Raw genomic sequence first — 21,551 nt, forward strand, 5'->3', positions numbered from 1 at the left:
AACTCTATAAGTATCAAATGTTTACTTTTGATATCTGTATTAACCAGGAAGAAAATCTATGATACATTTATCTATTACTTTTGATTTGGTAGACCCAAAAATTTCAAACTTAGAATGTTTGAAATCTCAAAAAGAAAGAGACTTCTGAGACTAATTTCAATTTGAACTTACATATTTAAATATTACTAATTGCATGTTTATATCATATTTTTTCAAGATAATATCTTTCCTAACTGCCATTGGAGGAAGTAAGCTCTATACTTAGGGACTGTCAATATTTCTAAGAAAGAAAGTAAAGTGTAAGAGAAAAGGAGAAGAATTTCAATTTTAAGAAAGAAAGGCTGATAAAAAAAAAAGGAAAGAGAAGAAAAAAGCATAAGAAAAAATGAGATATAGAGAGGTCTTCTTTGCCTCAGATGCTAGGTGTAGACAAAGTACTAGGACAAACAGTACCTGAACATTCTTAAAGCATATGACTACTTACTTGGACATGAGCATCAGAACTATGTGAAAAAGAAAACTATTTTTAAATAACTATATATGTTATTATATAGCAATTAGGAAAATATATGAGTAATAACTCACATATTAAATAAATAGCAGTGAAGCAATGAACACTCTTCATGGCTGGAGAAACAGGAAAGGAACATTGAAAACTGAAAATGAAATTCTTAATTTCTTTAAAAAGTAATGGAAATATATATTAATAAGTGTTGGTAGGTCATTATTTAAGTATTAACTGAATTATTTACTCTAATCTTATGGCTAAAAATATAAATTCAGTTTTTGATAAATCTTGGGATTTGGAAAGTTAATTGATTATACCTATTTTTCTTAGCTATTTTAGTGAATTCAGATTAAGGGTATACTTTACAATTTTCAGTTCTCTTTTATTTTCTCATTTTTGGTTTATTCTTGAATATTTTCAAAATTGTGTTTGTTATATATACAAACATACATATACATATATATATGTATATATATGTGTGTATATATATTCTACCATATTAACATTATATGATTCTGTGTATTAAAATCACCATTAAATAGGCAATAAGGTAGACAACATCTTTGGAGAAGATATTTGTAAGGTATATAATTGGCAATAATTGTTATATATATAATAAAAAAATTCATGTACATTTCTATGGTTTGAATATGTCCCCTTTGAAATTCAGGCATTGCTAATGTGATGGTAGTAAGAGGTAGAGGCTTTAAGAGGGGATTAGCTCATGACAGCTGCTCCCTGGTGAGTGGGATTAAGAGCCCTATAAAGGAGCCTTCACAGAGTGTCTGTGAAATATACAGTATTTCACAACAAAAATGAATGCCTTTTAAAAGCAAGTAAAGGCAGTAAGAAAGCCCAGGCCAATATTCTGCAATGCTTATGTGGTTTGAGCAATGATGGTTGTAGAGAGGGTCAGGCTGAGTTAACAATTAGTCACCATAGTGACTATGAGTTCCTAACCCTGCTGATCATCAGAACTGCCCAAGGAACTTTATAAAATGCAGATGACAGGCTTTACTCCAGCCTACTGTACTCTAATCTTGAGCTACAGGCCCTAAAGCCTGCATTTTTCAAAAGTTCACCAAATAATGCACGTTTATTTAGATTTGTAAATCACTTCTTTTTGCTAGCTAGGTATTTCTTTTACATCTCTAAGTTTATTTGTATGGATTTGAGATTTGATATCATATTCCATCTAGTTTCTAGAGTAAGAAATACTACAAAGGTTAACAGCATTGGCTTTACAGTAGCAATATACAGAAACAGAGAACTAAAAAACAAGTATGAATATCTCTCCAGGAGTGTTAGGGTCAATGAGTGAGAATAGGATTATTCTTTAATTAGAAACAAGTAAGTTGATTGTTCAACTAAATAATAACTGTAGCTATGACCATGGGAGAGCCACTTAACCTTACTGAACTCATCTTTCATCTTACTAAGTGCAGATACTTTGTTCTATCATTTTTATTATTCTAAGGTAAAAACCATATGATTAAGCAACAGAAAGAACATCTAAAGCTCATAGGTTACTGTTTATTTAAATTCTTTTTGGGATACGTGTATCTAATTATGACTTTCTTTCAGGCTATATAATTTGTTTTCTGAAGCCAAGGATATGGGGATTATTTTATTTAAGAAGGACAATCTTGACTCTCGGTTATCATTCTAAATAGTCATTCTAGACAAAGCAAGATCATTTCACAATTTGGCCAAACAACATATCATTCCTATTAAGAATCACTGAAATTTTTTTTATCCAGAAGTTCTAGGATATTCAACTCTTTTTCGTGACAGCATATTCAGAAAAGGCAAACCAAGGCTCAATGATCAAATCTAGCCCACCGTTAATTTTTGTAAATCAAATTTTATTGGAACATAGCCACACCCATTAATTTACATAATACCAATGGCTGCTCTGCAGTGGCCTATGTAAGTATTTAAGACAGAATCTATCTGATTTGCAAAAGCTAAAATATTTACTATGTGGGCCTTTACAGAAAGTATACTGATCCTGGATATAACATTGTTTTCATGAATTGATTTGTCTAAAGTTAGTCAAGAATCTCAATAAAATTCTATTAAAGTTAATGGAACATTAAAGAAATAAAAACCAAAAACTTATAATGGACTCTTCAAAATGCAGTATTTGTGATATAATGTGTGAATACTCACAATCATGTGATCTTCATGAGATATATTTAATAAACTAACTGTAATTTTAAAATAGCTAAATGATTTTTAAAAACATGGTTATTTCATATTGTTTTTTAAGTGCTTTAGAGTTTTTTTAAAAATTAATATCTTGATGAACACATGTTAATTGATAATTTCAATCATAGAGAAAAGTAATCTTTTTCAAATAAGGTACAAAATTTTAATTATGTGCAATATTAAATAATTCTATTAGTATTAGAGACACAAGAAGATTAAAACACTTTCTTCCCTATAAAAGTTTTAAATTTTTTGAACATCTTATTAAAGTATGTATATATATATATATTTGAAAGTGCATAAATAAATGAGAGTATTGTTGAATGAATTGTCACAAACTGAACACTAATGTAACCAACACGGTTAAAAAACAGAATGTAAAACATTGCCTTCACCCCAGAATCTCCCCTTGGTTTCCCTTCCAGTCACAAACCTACTCACACCACATATAGTCACTCTTCTGACTTTTAAGAATTTATAAAAACAGAATATAGAATTGTTAAAATATGTGAATTATTTTAGATACTCCAAAAATATCTGCTGCTTCCAGGAGAGTAGATTATTTCAAATTTTGTCTAAACTAAAATGCATAAATTAGAAGAATCACAAATTTAGAAGATTGGATTATTATAAATTGTTTTAATAACAATATCTGGTGTAGACCAGATATTTCCAGGACCTTGGAAACAATGGCAGGGCGTGGGGTGGGGTAAGTTAAGTTATGACAAAAATAATTTTGGCATAATTTGAACAAAAGTGTTTCTGTGTTGCCACAAGTTTCTCATCACATTGGCTTTGTGTCCTTCACCAACCCCCAGTCTTCTAAGTAATTACAGAGTAGCAAATGCACATCTAAATGCTTACATTATGACTCTTAGCTAGCCTGCAAATTGTTCTTTCTTCTCCCCTAACTCAGCTGCATGATATTACCAATAAATGCCTCTGGCATACATCTAATTTAATATAAAATCATTGCAGTGAAACAGATTACATGTTTTCATGTTGCATGTAGATGTTCACCTTGAACACCAGCCCAGTGCATAATGAATATGTTCATCATACTTATGCAACTATCATTTTTCCCCACATAGGACAGAACTAAATACTAAGTTAATTTTCTTTTAAATACAATATGCAGCTTTTTTTATTACTCTTAAAAAACAGTCTTCTACCTTTTTAACTCACCCTATTTTGCAGCTAAATCAATTGATAAATTGTAAATGCATACATTCTGAAATATTTACACTGAATATAACAAAAATAGGAAGATTGTATATAATGCTTGGTATATCATAAGCTCTCAACAGTTTTTTCTTCAGTAGATCCAGTGATAATTTCATAACTGGTTAAAAGTAGGGACTCAATTTTAATTAATTACATAATTAACCCAAGTTAGTCAAACTCGTTGTGTTTTTGACTGGATTAATTTAGCATCATTAAGAACAATAACGACAACTATCCTCAATCCAGAAAGCTATTTTGCAAATATCAGCAAACTTTAAAAAACTGATTCTAATGTTTATATGGATGGGCAACAGACCCAGAATAGCCAATTCAATATTGAAGAAGAATAACAAAGTCAGGGGACTGATACTGCCTAATTTCACAACTTCATGTAAAATTACAATGATCTAGTCAGTATTGTATTGGTGAAAGAATAAACAAATGGATCAATGGAACAGAACAGAAATCCCAGGTATAGACCCACATAAATACAGCTAACTGATTTTTGTCAAGGGAGCAAAGGTAATGCCATGGAGAAAGGATAATCTTTCCAACAAATGATATTGAAACTGAGCATCCATATGCAATAAAATGAGTCTAGACACAGACATTATGCCCTTCACAAAAATTAACTCAAAATGGATCACAGCCTAATTGTAAAGCACAAAGCTATAGAACGTTTATAAGATAACATAAGAGTGAATCCAGATGACCTGGATATGGTGATGACTTTTTAGATAGGACACCAAAGCCATCATCTATGAAAGAAAAAAGTGATAAACAGAACTATATTAACCTTAAAAATTTCTGCTCTGTGAAAGACATTGTCAAGAGGATAAAAAGTAAAGCCATAGACTGAGAGAAAATATTTGCAAAAGACATATCATGTAAAGGACTGTTTTCCAAAGTACACAAAAGATTTCTAAAACTTAACATTAAAAAAACAAAAACAAAACAAAACCAAATAAAAAAAAAAAACAGCCAAATTGAAAAAAATGGCAAAATACCTTAAAAGAAACCTCAACAAAGAATATATAAAGATGGCAAATAAGCTTACGAAAGATGGTCCAAACCATATATCATCAGAGAAATGCATATGAAAATAACACAGCTATTCAAATGGCCAAAATTCAGAACACAGAAAACACCAAATGGTAGGGAGGATGTGGAGAAACAGGACTCCATTCTTTGCTGGTGGGAATGCAAAATGAGAAAGCAACTTTGGGAGTTAGTTTGGTAGTTTCCTACAAAACTAAACCTAACAATTGAGTCCATTGGTGTGTATTCAAAGGAGTTGAAACTTTGTCCACATAAACATCTGCACACGAACATTTATAGCAATGTTACTCATAACTGTCAAAATGTGAAAGCAACCAAGATGTCTTTGAATAGCCTAATAGACAAATAAAGTGTGGTACATCCAGATGATGGAATGCTATTCCGTGATAAAAAGAAATAAGCGGCCGGGCGCGGTGGCTCACGCCTGTAATCCTAGCTCTCTGGGAGGCCGAGGTGGGCGGATCATTTGAGCTCAGGAGTTCGAGACCAGCCTGAGCAAGAGCGAGACCCCATCTCTACTAAAAATAGAAAGAAATTATATGGACAGCTAAAAAATATATATATATAGAAAAAATTAGCCGGGCATGGTGGTGCATGCCTGTAGTCCCAGCTACTCAGGAGGCTGAGACAGGAGGATCGCTTGAGCCCAGGAGTTTGAGGTTGCTGTGAGCTGGGCTGACGCCACGGCACTCACTCTAGCCTGGGCAACAGAGTGAGACTCTGTCTCAAAAAAAAAAAAGAAAAAAAGAAAAAGAAATAAGCTATAAAGCTTTGAAAGTTTATGAAGGAAACTTAAATAAATATTGTTAAATGAAATAATTCAATCTCGAAATGTGGCATACTATATGATTACAACTCTGTGACATTCTGGAAAAAGCAAAACTATGAAATCAGTAAAAAGATCAGTGTTCCCAGGGGCTAGAGGCAGGAAGGATAAATAGAGCAGAGAGGATTTTTAGTGCAGTAAAAATAATATGTGTGCTACCATAATGATGGATACACATCATCATACATTTGCACAAACTCATAGATTGTACACCACCAAGAGTCAACTGTATGTAAACCATAGACTTTGGACAATACAACATATCAATATCATTTCATCAATTGTAATATATACACCACCCTGGTGGAGGATGTTGCTAACAGAGGAGGCTGTGTATCTGTGGGAGTAGAGTGAATATGGGAAATCTCTGTGCCTCCCTCTTAATTTTGTTGTGAACCTAAAACTACTCTAAAAAATAGTCTTAAAAAAACAAAACTTTCTATGAGAAGGAAATAGAATAATCTTATAGATTAGAGTTTTGTAGGTAGAAAAAATAAAAAATAAGGAAAAATCAACCAATTTAGGAAAAAGATAATCTGATTAGGCCTAGATAGTTATTTAAATTTTATCCCAACTATATTCTAAAGAATATCTAATTTAATATAAGGATTTTTTAATTTATTTTTTTATTTCAGAATATTATGGGGGTGCAAACATTTTGGTTACATATAATGCTTTTGCCTCGCCCAAGCCCGGGCTACAAGTGGGCCCTTCCCCCATACAATGCTCTCTGTATCCATTGGTTGTGAGTTTAATATCTGCTTACAACTTGCTACACTTTGTGCTTAATCTTTCACGTTGCTTCATATATCACAGTAGCATCTGGAATCTGCTGTGGCAAAGACAGAACACTGGATGTTGAGTTTCCTGACATACTACAAGTAGTGACAGAGTAATCTCGTCTTCTTTTTCTTGAAGAAAATGCCCAATGAGTTTATGATAATTCCAAAGACACCTACTCCAAAAATTCTTATTCAGGGAAGTAAGCCCTCTCATGTAGGGAAAAACATAATTCATTCCAAGTTATAATTTATTTAATTGGATGTGAAGAACAATTATTTATACAATAGGTGAAATACACTTTCCAGAATTGTCTTGGCTGATTCAAGTAATATTGTAGATAGAATACGGAGATTCAAATAGAAGAGGTTTTAAAGAAGTATATTTCAGCATTTCTGGACTGAAAGTAGGGACGTGAATTTGATATTTACAGTTATTAAAAGGAAATATAAATTTTAAAATGTTAAGGAATATGGACCTCCATCTTGCTATATAACTTTGGGCAATTTGTAAGCATCTCAACGCAATCAATCAATAGCATGTCAACTATTCAGAAATTAGATATTTTAACAATAATTTTGATTATGATTTTTAATGCCTGTAATTATAGTTAATTATGTACCAGAAGATGGTTAAGAGATTAGGAAAACAAGAGATGTATTTGACAACAGATTTTTATGGAGTACATGATTTAAAACTTATTTAAACTTAAATATTTAAAATAATACATATAATAATCCATACATTTTCCCAAATGTGGAGGCATATTGATTCTCTAAAATCAGGTAAAGTGTAACAGTGGGGTTGAATGAGATGGAAGAATAAACTCTTCTGGAGGCAACAGTGTATAACACCACTTGAGTTTTTGACCTGAGCTGATGTCACTCTTTCTACCTTCTGTTCTATTCCGAGTACCATGAATTTCTGCTAATATCTGTGACCCCAAAGTCCCCAGGGTCATGTTGAACAAGAAATAGACCCAGGGTGAATTTTCAACTTGTATAAGAGCCTGATGTTATTATGGTGAAGATATTTTGAAACAATCTGAATCTTATTTAATCATTCATGAGCTTAAACATTAGTTTTCACAGGCTTCTCCAGGTGTGTCAATTGAAAATATCAAAACTTTTCAAATTGAGATATTCATGATAAAGCAAAATAAACTCAGAATTAGTTTAAGCAAGATAAGACTTGAAACAAGTGATAATATTTGCAATCATTTTTATGTACTCACACTCTTCAAAAATTTAATTAAAGAAAGACAGAGTTAGAGAAACTGGAAAAGGGTCAAAATAAGAGTATGATTTTACAAGAAGTAAAAAAAGACAAGGGAGTTGGCTGTTCACTACTGATTTGAATTTTTAAAGAATATTGCTGTCATCTGACACAAAAGAGATGTTCACATCACACCTACTTTTAGAGAATTTTCAGCAAAATTCAGCATTGGAGGTTGCTATCTGGGTTGCAGAGAAAGGAAATGCACTGTAAGTTCAGAATATTAAGTTGACTGGCATAAAGAGGTTATAATAAATACAAGCTAAGAAGCCGTGATTTCTCAACCTAGAAGCTTTATTAAGAAGAAACTAACTACAGATGGAAAATGTCCTCAGATAACTCTTGTTCTATATGTTACTTTGGGTCTCTGTAGTGTTATCTTGTATGCAAAAGTTTGTGCATGTGTGCTCACCTGTACCTACTTGCTAACTAATTATATCCACAATGCCAATGCAATTTCATACTGTATAAAATAATGATGTCTGACTTAGTAAGATCTTTCACACATTTGACGTTATATTTATTATTTTGGCTTTTTTACTCATTCTCCTTGCACTGAGAATCACATATTTCTCAATTTCTCAACATAGCTGTTTTTCTGGTGCTGAGGTACCTTAAAGGGTTTAGTAAAAGAGACTAAACTGTTCCATTGGTCTATTTTCATGCAAGTATCATACTGTTTTAATTACTATCACTTTGAAGTATAGTTTGTAATCATGTAGTGTAATGCTTCCATGTTTGTTGTTTTTGTTCATGATTGCCTTGACTATTTGTTTTTTGTTTGTTTGTTTGTTTTGTTTTGTTGGTGGTTTCATATGAATTTTAGGGTTACCTTTTCTATTTCTATGAAAAATGACATTGGAATTTTAGTAGGATTTACATTGAATCTATAGATCACTTTGGGTAGTGTGGCCATTTCAACAATATTTATTCTTCCAATCTGTGAACACTAGATATCTTTCTATATCTTGTATCTTATTCAATTTCTTTCATCAATGTTGAATGGTTTTCAGTGTAGAGGTCTTTCACCTTCTTGGTTAAATTTATTCATAAGTATTTTATTTTGTGTAGCTATAGTAAATGGAATTGTTCTCTTGATTTCTTTTTCATGAAGTTCATTGTCAGTATAGAACAGGGGTGGGGAATACACAGCAGTTATAGATCTATTAATTGGAGAATACAATGAAAAGTTCACTGACTTTGAGAATCATGACATCACACTAAAATTAGCATTTCAGCTTTATTAGTTGATATCACCAAGGCACCTAAAGAACTACAGATGGAATTGATTGAGCTCTCAGTAGATAACATTTTAAAGTCATTGTTTGATGCAAAGAAAGATCCAATTGAAATATGGAAAATGCAGTAGAATACCCACACCTTTGCCAACATACCTGAAAAATGCTTGCTTGCTTTTCAACCACTTATTGCTGTGAATCTACATTCTTCTACCTAACCCAAATCAAGACATCCTCAAGGTCACAAATACTAAAATCCATCTAGAGGATCAACTGAAACTGCAGACTTCCATGCTGCAACTAAATATTCAAATGCCCTCCAACAAAAAGCAAACACAACAAAGTCATTAAAAGGTTAGTTAACTTTAAAATTAAAAAATAGTTTTCATTTTTTGAAATTATTAAGTAGATAGTAGTTAGATTTTTACAAAATTATGTACATTTGTAACTGTATGTAATTTAAGTTTCTTGAGTGTAGTCTTATTTGATTACAGCTAAATTAATGCTGCCTTCCAACATGAAAAGTTTCCCCAACTCGGTGTAGGGAAATGCTCCTGATTTTTGCATGTTGATTTTGTATCCTACAACTTTACTGAATTTGTTTATCAGTTCTAAAATTTTTTTGTGGGATCTTTATAGTTTACTACCTTACATATAGAATATATGTTGTCTGCAAAGAGGGACAATTTAACTTCTTCCTTTCCAGTTTGGTTTTCTTTTATTTCTTTCTCCTGCCTAATTGCTCTGATTTAGACTTCCAGTACTAGACTGAATAGCAGTGGTAAGAGTGGATATCATTATCTTGTTCAGGATCTCAGAAGAAAAGTTTGCAAATTTTCCCCATGGAGTATGATGTTAGCTATAGGTTTTTCATATCCAGCCATTATCATGTTGAGGTGTATTCCTTCTTGCCTAATTTTTTTCCCCAAACCGAACCTAAATTCTACCTCTACACCTATATTTGTTGAGAGTTTTTATCATGAAAGGATGTTGAATTTGTCAAATGCTTTTCTTTCTTCTGAATCTAGTGAGATGATCATGATTTTGGTACTTCATTCTGTTAAGGTGCCATATCAAATTTATTGATTTTGGTATATTGTATAGAAAGCCCAGAAAAGAACCCATGCATTTATGGTCAATTGATCTTTGACAACGATGCCAACAATATACAATGGGAGAACAGTCTCTTCAATAAATGGTGTTGGGAAAACTGGATAGCCATAGACAAAAGAATGAAATTGGACCTTTCTCTCACACCATATATAAAAATGAACTCAAAATGGATTAAAGATTTAAACATAAGACCTGAAACTGTAAAACTACTGAAAGAAAACATAGAAGAAAAACTACATGACATTGGTCCAGGCAATGCTTTTTTAGGTTTGATCCCCAAAGTGAAGGCCACAAAAGAAAGATAGACAAATGGGATTACCTCAAATTTTGTACATCCAAGGAAATAATTAACAGAGGGAAGAGACAATCTACAAAGTTTGGGAGAAAATATTTGCAAGTCATGTATCTGTTAAAGAATACGTATCCAAATACATAAGAAACTCAAACAACTCTATAGAGTTGGGCAAAAGACCAGAATAAATATTTTTCAAAAGAAGACAAAGGAATGCCTAACAGATACATGAAAAAATGCTAACATCATTAATCATTAGAGAGATGCAAATTAAAATAACAATGAGTTATTACCTCATACCTGTTAGAATGGCTATTATCAAAAAGATAAAAGACAGCAAATGGTGAGAATTTGCAAAAAAGGGGACACTTTCACACTGCTGTAGGAAATGTAAATTAGAACAACCATTATGAGAAGAAGTATAAATTATCCTCAAACAACTAAAAATAAAATTATCATATGATCCAGCAATCTCACTTCTGGGTATTTGCTCAAAAGATTTGAAATCAGTATGTTGAAGAAATGTCTGCACTCCAACCATTCATTACAGCCCTACTCACTATAGCCAAGTTATGGAATTGACCTAAGTATCCAACAGGGGAAGAACGTATGAAGAAAATGTGGTTCATATACACAATGGAATATGATTCAGTCTTTAAAAAGAAAGAAATTCTGTCATTTATGACAACTTGGATGAAACTGGAGTACATTATGCAAGTGAAATAAGCCAAATACACAAAATAAATACTGCATGTTCTCACTCATGTGTGAAATCTAAAACAATTGAACTCATAGAAGCAGAAAGTAGAATAATGGTTACCAAAGACTGGGGGTGGAAGTAAAGGGAAGATAATAGTTGAAGGGCACAAAGCCTCAGTTAGATAAGAGGAACAAGTTTGATTGTTCCATTTTTTCTAAATCAATAGCACAGCATGCTGAGTATAGCTAATAATTGAGTACTCTACATTTCCATATCACTGAGAGTAAATTTCTAATGTCACATCACAAAAACTGTTGAATATTTGAGGTGATAGATATGTTAATTAGCTTAATTTAATCATTTCACATTGTATTAAAAATCATAATGCCACTTTGTATCTCATAAATATATACAACTGTAATTTGTCAATACGTTATCAAAAAAACAGAGAATAAACTGACACATATAATGGGAATCTTTGATAGATTTTAACCCAAATCAACTTTGGTATTTGAATTTCACCTTAGGCCACATCTGCTTATACGAGTTTCATGAGCACCCAGCATCAAAAGTGTCTTGCCTTACTTTGATGATGCCAATACAGAGGGAGGGAAGGCTCAGTTATGCTGGGCCAGAGCAATGAGAGAGGATGACATCATTTCCAGTTCAGTGTTCCTGACTTTTCAAAGGTCCTCTAGTCAGCAGTTCTCCTTTTTACTGCTAAATTTGCTACAGGTGTTATATAACAATAAACCAATCTATGAAATGGGTAGCATTTACAAACCTTTGAAGTTGCATCAAGCCTATGGTATACTAACCATAATTTAAAGCAGCCAACTATTTCATTTTGAGAAAGAAAGAATTTACTAATGTGTGGATTTCATGGCTACATACAAGTAAATGTCTCAATTTGTGGTTTTATGCATTGCTGCTTACACACAACCAAGTATGATAAACTTTCTACAGGTAAAAGTCCCTGGGAATATTTAAAGACAAAACAAAAGAAAACATCAGGTTAATTTGCTTAAAGCAATTTTTTTTTCTATTTTCAGGATAGTTTCTCATATTTGATAAGATATTATAATTTTTTTGCACTGGCATGATGTTTTTAATTTTTTAATTGTGGACTTTATTTTTCAGAGAAATTTAAATTTATGGAAAAATTGAGGAGACTACAGATAGTTCCCCTAAACTCCCTGACTCTCCTATATTGATTTCTCCTATTATTAACATTTTGCATTAATGTGGTAATTTGTTATAAATGATGAGCCAGTATCAATATAGTATTTTTAACTACAGTCAATGGTTTCCATTAGCACTCTGTGCTGTACGTTACATTGGTTATGAAAAATGTGAATGATATATATTCACTGTTACATTATTATCCATAAGTTTCACTGTCCTAAAAATACCCTGTACTCTATCTATTCACCCCTCCCTCCTTTCCCTCAAGCCCCTAACAACCACTGAACTTTTTGCTTTCTTTATAGTTGCCTTTTCCAGAATGTCATAGAGTTGAAATCATACAGTATATACAGTATATAGCCTTTTCAGATGGGCTTCTTTCACTTAACAATATGCATTTAAATTTCCTTCGTAATTTTTCATGGCTCTATAGTGCATTTCTTTTTATTGTTAAATAACATTCTAACACCTCAATATACTATAGTTTCTTCATCCATTCACCAATTGAAGGGCATCTTGATTACTTCAAAATTTTGGCAATTGTGAATAAAGCTGGTATAAACATTTGGCAGATGTTTGTGTGGAGTTTTCAAAACCTTTGAGTAAATGTCAGGATCACAATTGCTAAATCATATGGTAAGAGTATTTTTGATTTGGTAAGAAATTGCCAAAGTGCCTTCTAAAGTGAATGCTCAATTTTGCATTCCCATAAACAATGAAGGAGAGTTCTGGTTGCTCAATATTCTTGCAAGCATGTAGTATTGCTGAGGAGCCTGGACTGCCATTCTAAAAAGTGTGCAGTGGTATCTGTTCCTTGTTTTAATTTGTGCTTCCCTAATGACATATGATATAGAGCATCTTTTTATATGCATATATACCATGTATATATCTTTTTTAGTGAGATGTCTGTTCAGATGATTGGCCCATTTTTCAGTCTGGTTGTTTTGTTTCTTTTTTTAATTTATGTTTTTTAATTTCAAAGTAAAATTACAGGGGTACAAATATTTTGGTTACATAAATTGCCTTTGCACCATCCAACAAGCGGGCCCATCACCCAGGGAGCATGCACTGCATCCCTTAGGTGTGGATTTACCCATCCCCTCTTCCCACCTCCCACCTGCCCGAAACCCTATAAATGTTACTTCCCTATGTGCACGTTAGTGTTGATCAATAGGTACCAATTTAATGGTGAGTACATGTGGTTGTTTTTCCATTCTTGTGATACTTCTCTTAGAAGAATGGGCTCCAGCTTTATCCAGAATAATACAATAGGTAGTTTCTCATTTTTTTCCTATGGCTGAGTAGTCCTCCATGGTATACATATACCACATTTTGTTAATCCACTGATATATTGATGGGCACTTGGGTTGTTTCCACATCTTTGCAATTGTGGATGCGCTGCTATGAACATTCAAGTGCAGATGTGTTTTTTATAGAATGTATTTTTTTTCCTTTGGGTAGATACCCAGTAGTGGAATTGCTGGATCAAATGGTAGTTCAGCTTTTAGTTCTTTGAGGAACTCCTTTCCATAGAGGCTGTACTAGTTTGCAGTCCCACCAGCAGTGTATGAATGTTCCTATCTCTCCGCATCCATACCAATATTTGTTGTTTTGGGACTTTTTGATAAAAGCCATTCTCACTGGAGTTAGGTGATATCTCATTGTGGTTTTGACTTGCATTTCCCTGATAATTAGAGATGTTGAGCCTTTTTTCATACGTTTGTTGGCCATTAGTTTTGAAAAGTTTCTGTTCATGTCCTTTGCCCAATTTTCCATAGGGTTGTATGATTTTTTCTTGCTGATTTGCCTGAATTCTGTATAGATTCTAGTTATTAGCCCTTTATCGGATGTGTAACATGCAAATATTTTCTCCCATTCTTTAGATTGTCTATTTGCTCTATTGATTGTTTCCTTGGCTGTGCAGAACCTTTGTAATTTGATAATGTCTCACTTATTTATTTTTGTTGTTACTTTGATTGCTTTTGGGGTCTTCTTCATAAATTCTTTGCCTAGGTTGATATCTGTAAGAGTTTTTCCAACATTTTCTTCTAGAATTCTTATGATTGCATGCCTTATATTTAAGTCCATTATCCATGATGAGTTGATTTTTTTTTCTTATTGTTCAGTTTTAGTTCTTTGTGTACATTTTAGATCTACAAGACCTTTAGGTCAGCTATGCATTTTGCAAATATTTCTCCCAGTTTGTGGATTATTTTGTCTTCTATCTCTTAACAGTGTCTTTCTCAAAGCTGAAATTTTGAATTTTAATGTTGTTCAACTTTTTTTTATACTTGTGCTTTTGATTTTTTACCTAAAAGTTCATTGCCAAACTCAAGTTCATCTACTTTATCTATGTTATCATCTAGAAATTTTAAGTTTTGTATTTTACACTTAGGTCTATGATACATTTTGAGTTAATATTTGTGAAAAGCACAAAATCTATGTCTACATTTGTTTTTTGCATATGAATGTATACTTTTAAGACTATTTGTTGAAATTACTATTCTTTCTCCATTCAACTTCTTTTGCTCTTTTATCTATGATCAGTTGACTAGATCTATGTGAGTATATTTCTGGGCTGCATTCTGTTCCTTTGACTGGTAGCATATTTTAATTCTCAGTATTTTTAAATTTTACTTTCTGGTTCATTTTGTGAGTATAGTACTATTTTACAATGATATGCAAATTTTTTTCTTTTTTTTTTTATAATTATTTTAGACTATTGTATGTGTTAACATATAATTAGCTGGAAATCAAGTATTTCATTTCATTATTTTTAAAGTAAAAAATAATTGTTTCCATGGTAAATAACATTTTCTAAACACAAACTCACTTTATAGAAAATCTTGGAACATGTCTAATTCAACTACAGATGTCAGTAGATTAAAACGTTTATCTACATCTTAATCTACATAGATGTGCTATAAAATAATTCAGAATAAAGGGTTAAATTTTCTTTTAATAACATTAAGAATAATAATTAACAGGTATTGTACTATTATTAGGTATGTGGTACGTTTCTAACATTTAATTTTTTTATTTCTTAAGAATCTTTTCAAGTCAATGAGTTTTCTGCATTTGGAGTCACAGAAATCTGATAATTAATAATAATCTCTCCCCACATTAAAGCATTTAAACATACCCAAATATCTGTATATAATTTGACTAGTTGATAGTTCCTTAAAGTCCATCCATGGATCCCAGGAATGAAACTAAACAAACCAAGGCCTTGCAAAGTATATTCTCAGAGCTCAACAAAATATTAACAAGCATTAAGTGATTTTCTGGTTTCTATAGTCAATTACATTTCTTAAATGTCTGGTTCAACAGGGGTAAGACTTTTCTAAAGTAGTACCTCACAGACCCTTACAAATGTTAATGTACCTTGTGGTTATTCAAGAGGGGAATAGATATACAGCATTTCTCAAACTAATTTGAAATTGCATCTTATAGTAATGATATTTGGAGGATATACTTTGGAAAGCACTGAGCTAGTCTAATGTCTAGTAATGTCTCTGATAAAGGAATATTGTTAACAATCAGTCTGTTCAGCTTTCTTCTTTCTATAGTCCTTTAGTATATCTAGAACTACAGTAAGTTCTTCATATATTTTAGAGCAACATGGCACTGAATTGGACATACAGAATTCCATGTGGCACCCTGGAGCAGGTTGATCTTGGAAAGTGGCTGGAGAAGATTCCAGTCTTGACATACTAGTGAGGGAGCCAAGAATATGCCCAAAGCTTCAGAAAATTTACCTAGTATACTTTTATTATGTTCTCATTTCTTAAGTCTTATTTCACATGTAGAATCCTTTCTGGATCCCCCAAATTGTACCTCTCCAACAATCTATAACACATTGAAAGAGAATTCAGTCTTCCTCTCTTTTTTATAGACTTTTGGCATATCTTTCCGGTTGTCATTTGTAGCATATATTATTTTTTCCACTTGTGCGCGGTATCAATTTAGAAAGAAAATTAAGTTTTCATTTGTTCAGTTGTCTCTTTGACCTTATGTCAGTTGACATCAGTGTTTCCTCTCTGAAGTTTTGAGCTCCAAGATAGAAAGTGCCATGTCAACTTAGCTTGATATTTATAGCAGTCAATATTTCAACACACATATTTAAATACTTTATTATGAAAATAATTTCAAAAATGTATGTCACGCCTCCTTCCAAAATACTGCATGAGGTATTAAATACATTAAAATATCTTCCAGTCTTGGTGGTTGGGAATTATGCTAAGATAGTTTTTAAGTTCATAGGGTAGGCACTGAGGAGTTTCTATTTTGAGACACTTTTTTTTTGTTTTGTTTTAATTAGGAAGCTATTTTGGATGCTAGGACAAAGGTCCAGTTTTTCAGCTTGGGAGAAATGTTTGTGGAAATGGATTGAGATTATTAGAAGGAATAAAGGCCCATTTCTCCTTCCTGCCTTATATTATATCATCAGAAATCCATTCATTTAGCTTAACATCTTCCTCTCTTAAATACATATAAAGCCTTTGAAAGGAATTTATTTTTCATGTGTTTAATGTCTGTCTGTGTTAGTTAACCTGCTTAAGTCAACCAATAACTGTGCATTCTCTGATGTTCCATTCAAATCTGGGACTATGAGTAAAGCAAAGCACTCACTAAAATGTTTGAGTGAATAGGTGAATCTTTGTCACCTAGCTGAGGGGAAGGTTATCTGGGAATTTAAACGTTGAGAAGTAAATAACAGAATAATGGTTTGGACTTAGATGAGAGGTAGCAATGTACAGCACAAGGGAACTGAAACCTCATCCCAAAATGCAAACAATTTCTTGACCTATCATTATAGCTTGGACTATAAGCTGCTCAATAAATGTCTTTTAGAATATTTCAAGTCAAAATGGAAAACTTATATTGATCATAATATATTGATAAAGATAATTATGTAATAGAAATGAGGGTCCAAAGAAAACTAGATAGAATTTTGTGGAAAAGATATCAAAACTGTGAATCAACTTTATTCTAAGAGCTTTCTGGACATTTTAAACCCTGTCACTCTGTGAAGGGAGCAGGTGTTTTTATCTTTCTCTTGCCTTTAGTCATCTATCAAGATATAAAAGTGAAATTCATCACTTTAAGTTGTAAAATTAAAAAAAACCTTCATTTGACTAATGATTAAATAATTAAGAAAGAAATATGTAATGGGGCAGATCTTGAAAAATATATTCTCAAGTAACTGCTGAAATTACATAAATTATACAAAATAATGTCTGTAAATGATAAATACTTGCAGCAATACCTTCAGTATATAACTAAGTTTCTAGTGAAACCAGAAACTAAGAATCTTGTCAGACTTCTCAATTTGAACATATTTCAAAAGACATCTGGGAAATTAAATCTAGTAGATGCAAAGTCAGTATGTGAATACAGTCATAAAGGAGCGAAGTGCTGTCCTGTGCGTGAAGTTCATCACTCTAAAATTATTCCTTTGTTGAAATTATTTAAACATTAAACCATGGTTTATTAAGTAAATTCTGGAGGGTACTACATACAAGGCATTCTTGAAGTAGGAATGATGCTACTCACAACATACTAGTCTATAAATTCCATTCAAGTTAGCAAACTATTACGTGACTTCGGAAACATGAATTCATGCTGCAGTAGAATGAGTTATCTCTTCTTTACATTTTTGCTTCAGAAAAAGCAAGTGAAATATATGACCGTAAGTAAGCAAGTGCGGGATGACTTCATCGAATGAGATTTGCCAGACTTTCTGAGGGACAGAAATAGGAAATGAAATGAGAATTTGACAAGAAAATGATTTTCCTTTAAAGCTTTGCTAGGTTTTTGTTGTTACAATTTAAGGGAAATTAATCCAATATGTTAGGCTTTTGTTGAACCTAGAATTTTCATTTTGGTAATAATTTTTAAGCCACAAAAATAAGTTTGCTTTACCTATGCTCAAATAAGCCCCTTCCTTCTTTTGACGTAAATTATAAACTTTTCCGGGTTGACCACTGTTGCTAAACCTAATTTGATATTAAAGATGAATAAAAGGACTGTATGATCAGTTGATAGGCCATGGAAAATACATTCTTCCTCTACTGCTTAATCATTTCATAAATAGTCACTAATATTTAGAATTTAAAAAAAAATTGCATCCTTTGAATAGATTATTTTGTAAAGTAAAACCTTTTTTTTTTCAGTGAGCTACATTTTTGTATTTTATTTCCTCATATAGAAAAGATCCTATTTATAATACAGATTTTTAAAATTTCATTTATATTTACAAATTACCAATGGAGAGGTAAAGGTATTTTCACAAAGCTTTAAAGCATGAACTTCCAAATGTAAAATTTGATCAATTTTGGAGCATAGGAATCATTAGTAAAAATGGTATAATTTTATATTTAAGCCTTTATTGCCTCTTCTAAGATAGAAGAGTGAAAAAAAGCAAATAAAACGTCTTTATTTTTTCCTGTTGTTTGTATCTTCTGGAACACTATCTGCTCTTTTCAGAGTCCTAGCCTGCTTAATCTAATATGGACTTGGTTTTTCTGTGTCCCATATTCCATATCTGGATATAGAAGAAATTTTAAAAATGTGGTTGAAGGTCATTAGAAGATTATCTATAATATAGTGTCACTGGGCATAGCATAGTTAATGGCATCTAAACAAAGTTTGTGCTTTTCAATGTCATAAATCTGGCTCAATATTCACCAAGGTAAAGGATGCTGTGATGACTCACAATATCTAAAGAACTATTTTTGGAATGCCTTCTAGATCCCATTTAAAAACAAAAAATGTAAAATCTTTTTACTGTAAGTATTATTTGTTTATAATAGTATTCTGCATTTTGATGTTCCCCTCAATACAATAATTACTTTTGAAAATTTTTGCTTGTTTATAAAAATCAAATCCAGCCTCAAAGAATAACTTCCTGCCCAATAGCAATTCATATATATCCTAAACAAAAGCAATATCAGTGGTTTAAGTGGCTACTTTGAAGGCCTGATACCTCTGCAGATGCATAAATTCTAATTCATTCAAAGTAAGTACCTTGCATATCAATGCAAGGCTTTGAGATTATAATTTGAAGATGAAATAAAATAAAATAGAAATAAGACAGATTTGGGGGAGTAAAAAGAGAAGACTAATAAATATGTGGCCTACAACCTTGGACTGATCTTTGGAAAGCACCCTAAGACCTGGGAGGCAGTAGTGTCCAGTGGCGGAGAGAGCAGTGTGTGAGAGGCCAGGCTACTTGTGTTTGAACACTGGCTCTGACACTTACTAGCACTATGACCTTTATGTGCCTCGGTTTTCTTATCTGTACAATGGATGTTATGATAGTGCAATTTTGTTGTCAGGAGGATTGAGTTAATAATTAAAGCATTTATATGTACTTATATAGGAACAGTTCCTAAGAGCAATTCTTAGCACATAGTAAGTACTTAACAAATAAACAAAGCAAAGAGACTTGAATCCATGCCCATGAGTGGCTACACATAACCAAATATATATTCTCTTCATCAGTTTGCATGCCTATTAAATGAGGAGGTTGGATTTGTTGAGTTCTGTTGCAATTAATCATCTTAAGATTCTTAAAATGTGTGTCAAAATGTGATAAAGAATCGGGATACAAAAAATTAAGACTGTTGTTATATGCTAGTGTTTCAGAATAAGAATAAAGCCTATTATTTAAGAAAAAAGACATGTCGTTTTACTCCACAATGAATGGAGTTCGGGAGCCCTAAAAGGAGAAAATAAATTAGGACTTTATTTTAAAACTACAAAATGAGGACTAGAGTTAGGTCATAGAAAAAATTGGGAATAACCATGAGTACATGTATGCTGATATTGACACTGTAAGCTATAGATGTTGAATTTCTAGGCATAAATATATTCAAGAAATTGATCACTTAATATAAATAGGTAAGGTACAACATTGTATTTTTTTCCTATTAACTGTGACACTATATAAAATGTTATGACCATTAAGAATCGAGGTAACAATATCATATATTTATTATATCCATTGTATCTACTACCGGCATTAATCACCAGAAATCTGATTTATTATCCCCTGTATTAATCCAGTTTCTTGGTAGCAAATATAGACATCCACTCTGGTTAACATAAGCGGACCAGGAATTTGTAGTGCGTGATCTGAGTAGCCCTCAAAATTGATAGGGAAATAACTACAGCATCGGCTTAAAGAACTGGACACTGAAAAATTGCAGAAGCAAAGACCAGAAGCCTGGTTCCTCACTGTGATTGCTATTCAGGTGGCCACATGGACTTACAACACTCTATGGCCGTGTTGCAACCATAGAAGTAAATTATGGACTGCCCTTGCTTCTTGTGACATTCCCTGCCAATTCAAGGCTTTAGGTGGTACATCTGATGCACCAAATCTTAAGTCATGAGCTGTAATTTAGCTGCCAAAAATTAAAGAGAGCAGTATCTAAACTTTCCAGAATCCGCTGTGCAAGACAGGGCACAATGTTGTGCTCTGAAGCATAAGTTTAATTGCTCAGTGGCAAAAAACAACAAACATACGTCTATCCTGATAAGGTAGTGGAAAGAGTATGTGGGATAGACAGGCTGGGCTTGCATCCAAATTAGGAATTATTGCTTCTGTGGTAGTTCACAATGGAATAAAATCTTATGACTATTAGTTTCCCACACATAGACCACATATAAAATATTGGCAACCATGTGAAAGTCTGTGGTGAGACTTAAATGAAACAATGTACCTAAAAGCATGAGGCTCACAGAAGCTACCTAATGCATATTAGTTAACATCCCCAATCAACTTTAACTTTTCTTTGCCTTCACCAAAAAAATAAGAAAGAAAGAAAGAAAGAAAGAAAGAAAGAAAGAAAGAAAGAAAGAAAGAAAGAAAGAAAAGAAAGATAGAAAAATACTTGATATTGAGAATTCAACATCTGCAACCGTTACTGAAACTTTCCTTTTTACATCTTTGGTTGACATTAATAAAGTACTTCAAGCTAGTGTGGGTGGATATTCCTTCCTGTTGAAAAGAGAACAAAACCCTCAACAAGGAGCAGCTGGAGACAAACACTGGTGAGAGGAAAAGCAGAAAGTGTTGCATAGCTTAATCATTTAAATCACAGATTAAGTCAACATAATAGCAGAGAAAATGC

The sequence above is a fragment of the Eulemur rufifrons genome, chromosome 15, assembly GCF_041146395.1.
Source record: "Eulemur rufifrons isolate Redbay chromosome 15, OSU_ERuf_1, whole genome shotgun sequence".
Classification (NCBI taxonomy): Eukaryota; Metazoa; Chordata; class Mammalia; order Primates; family Lemuridae; genus Eulemur; species Eulemur rufifrons.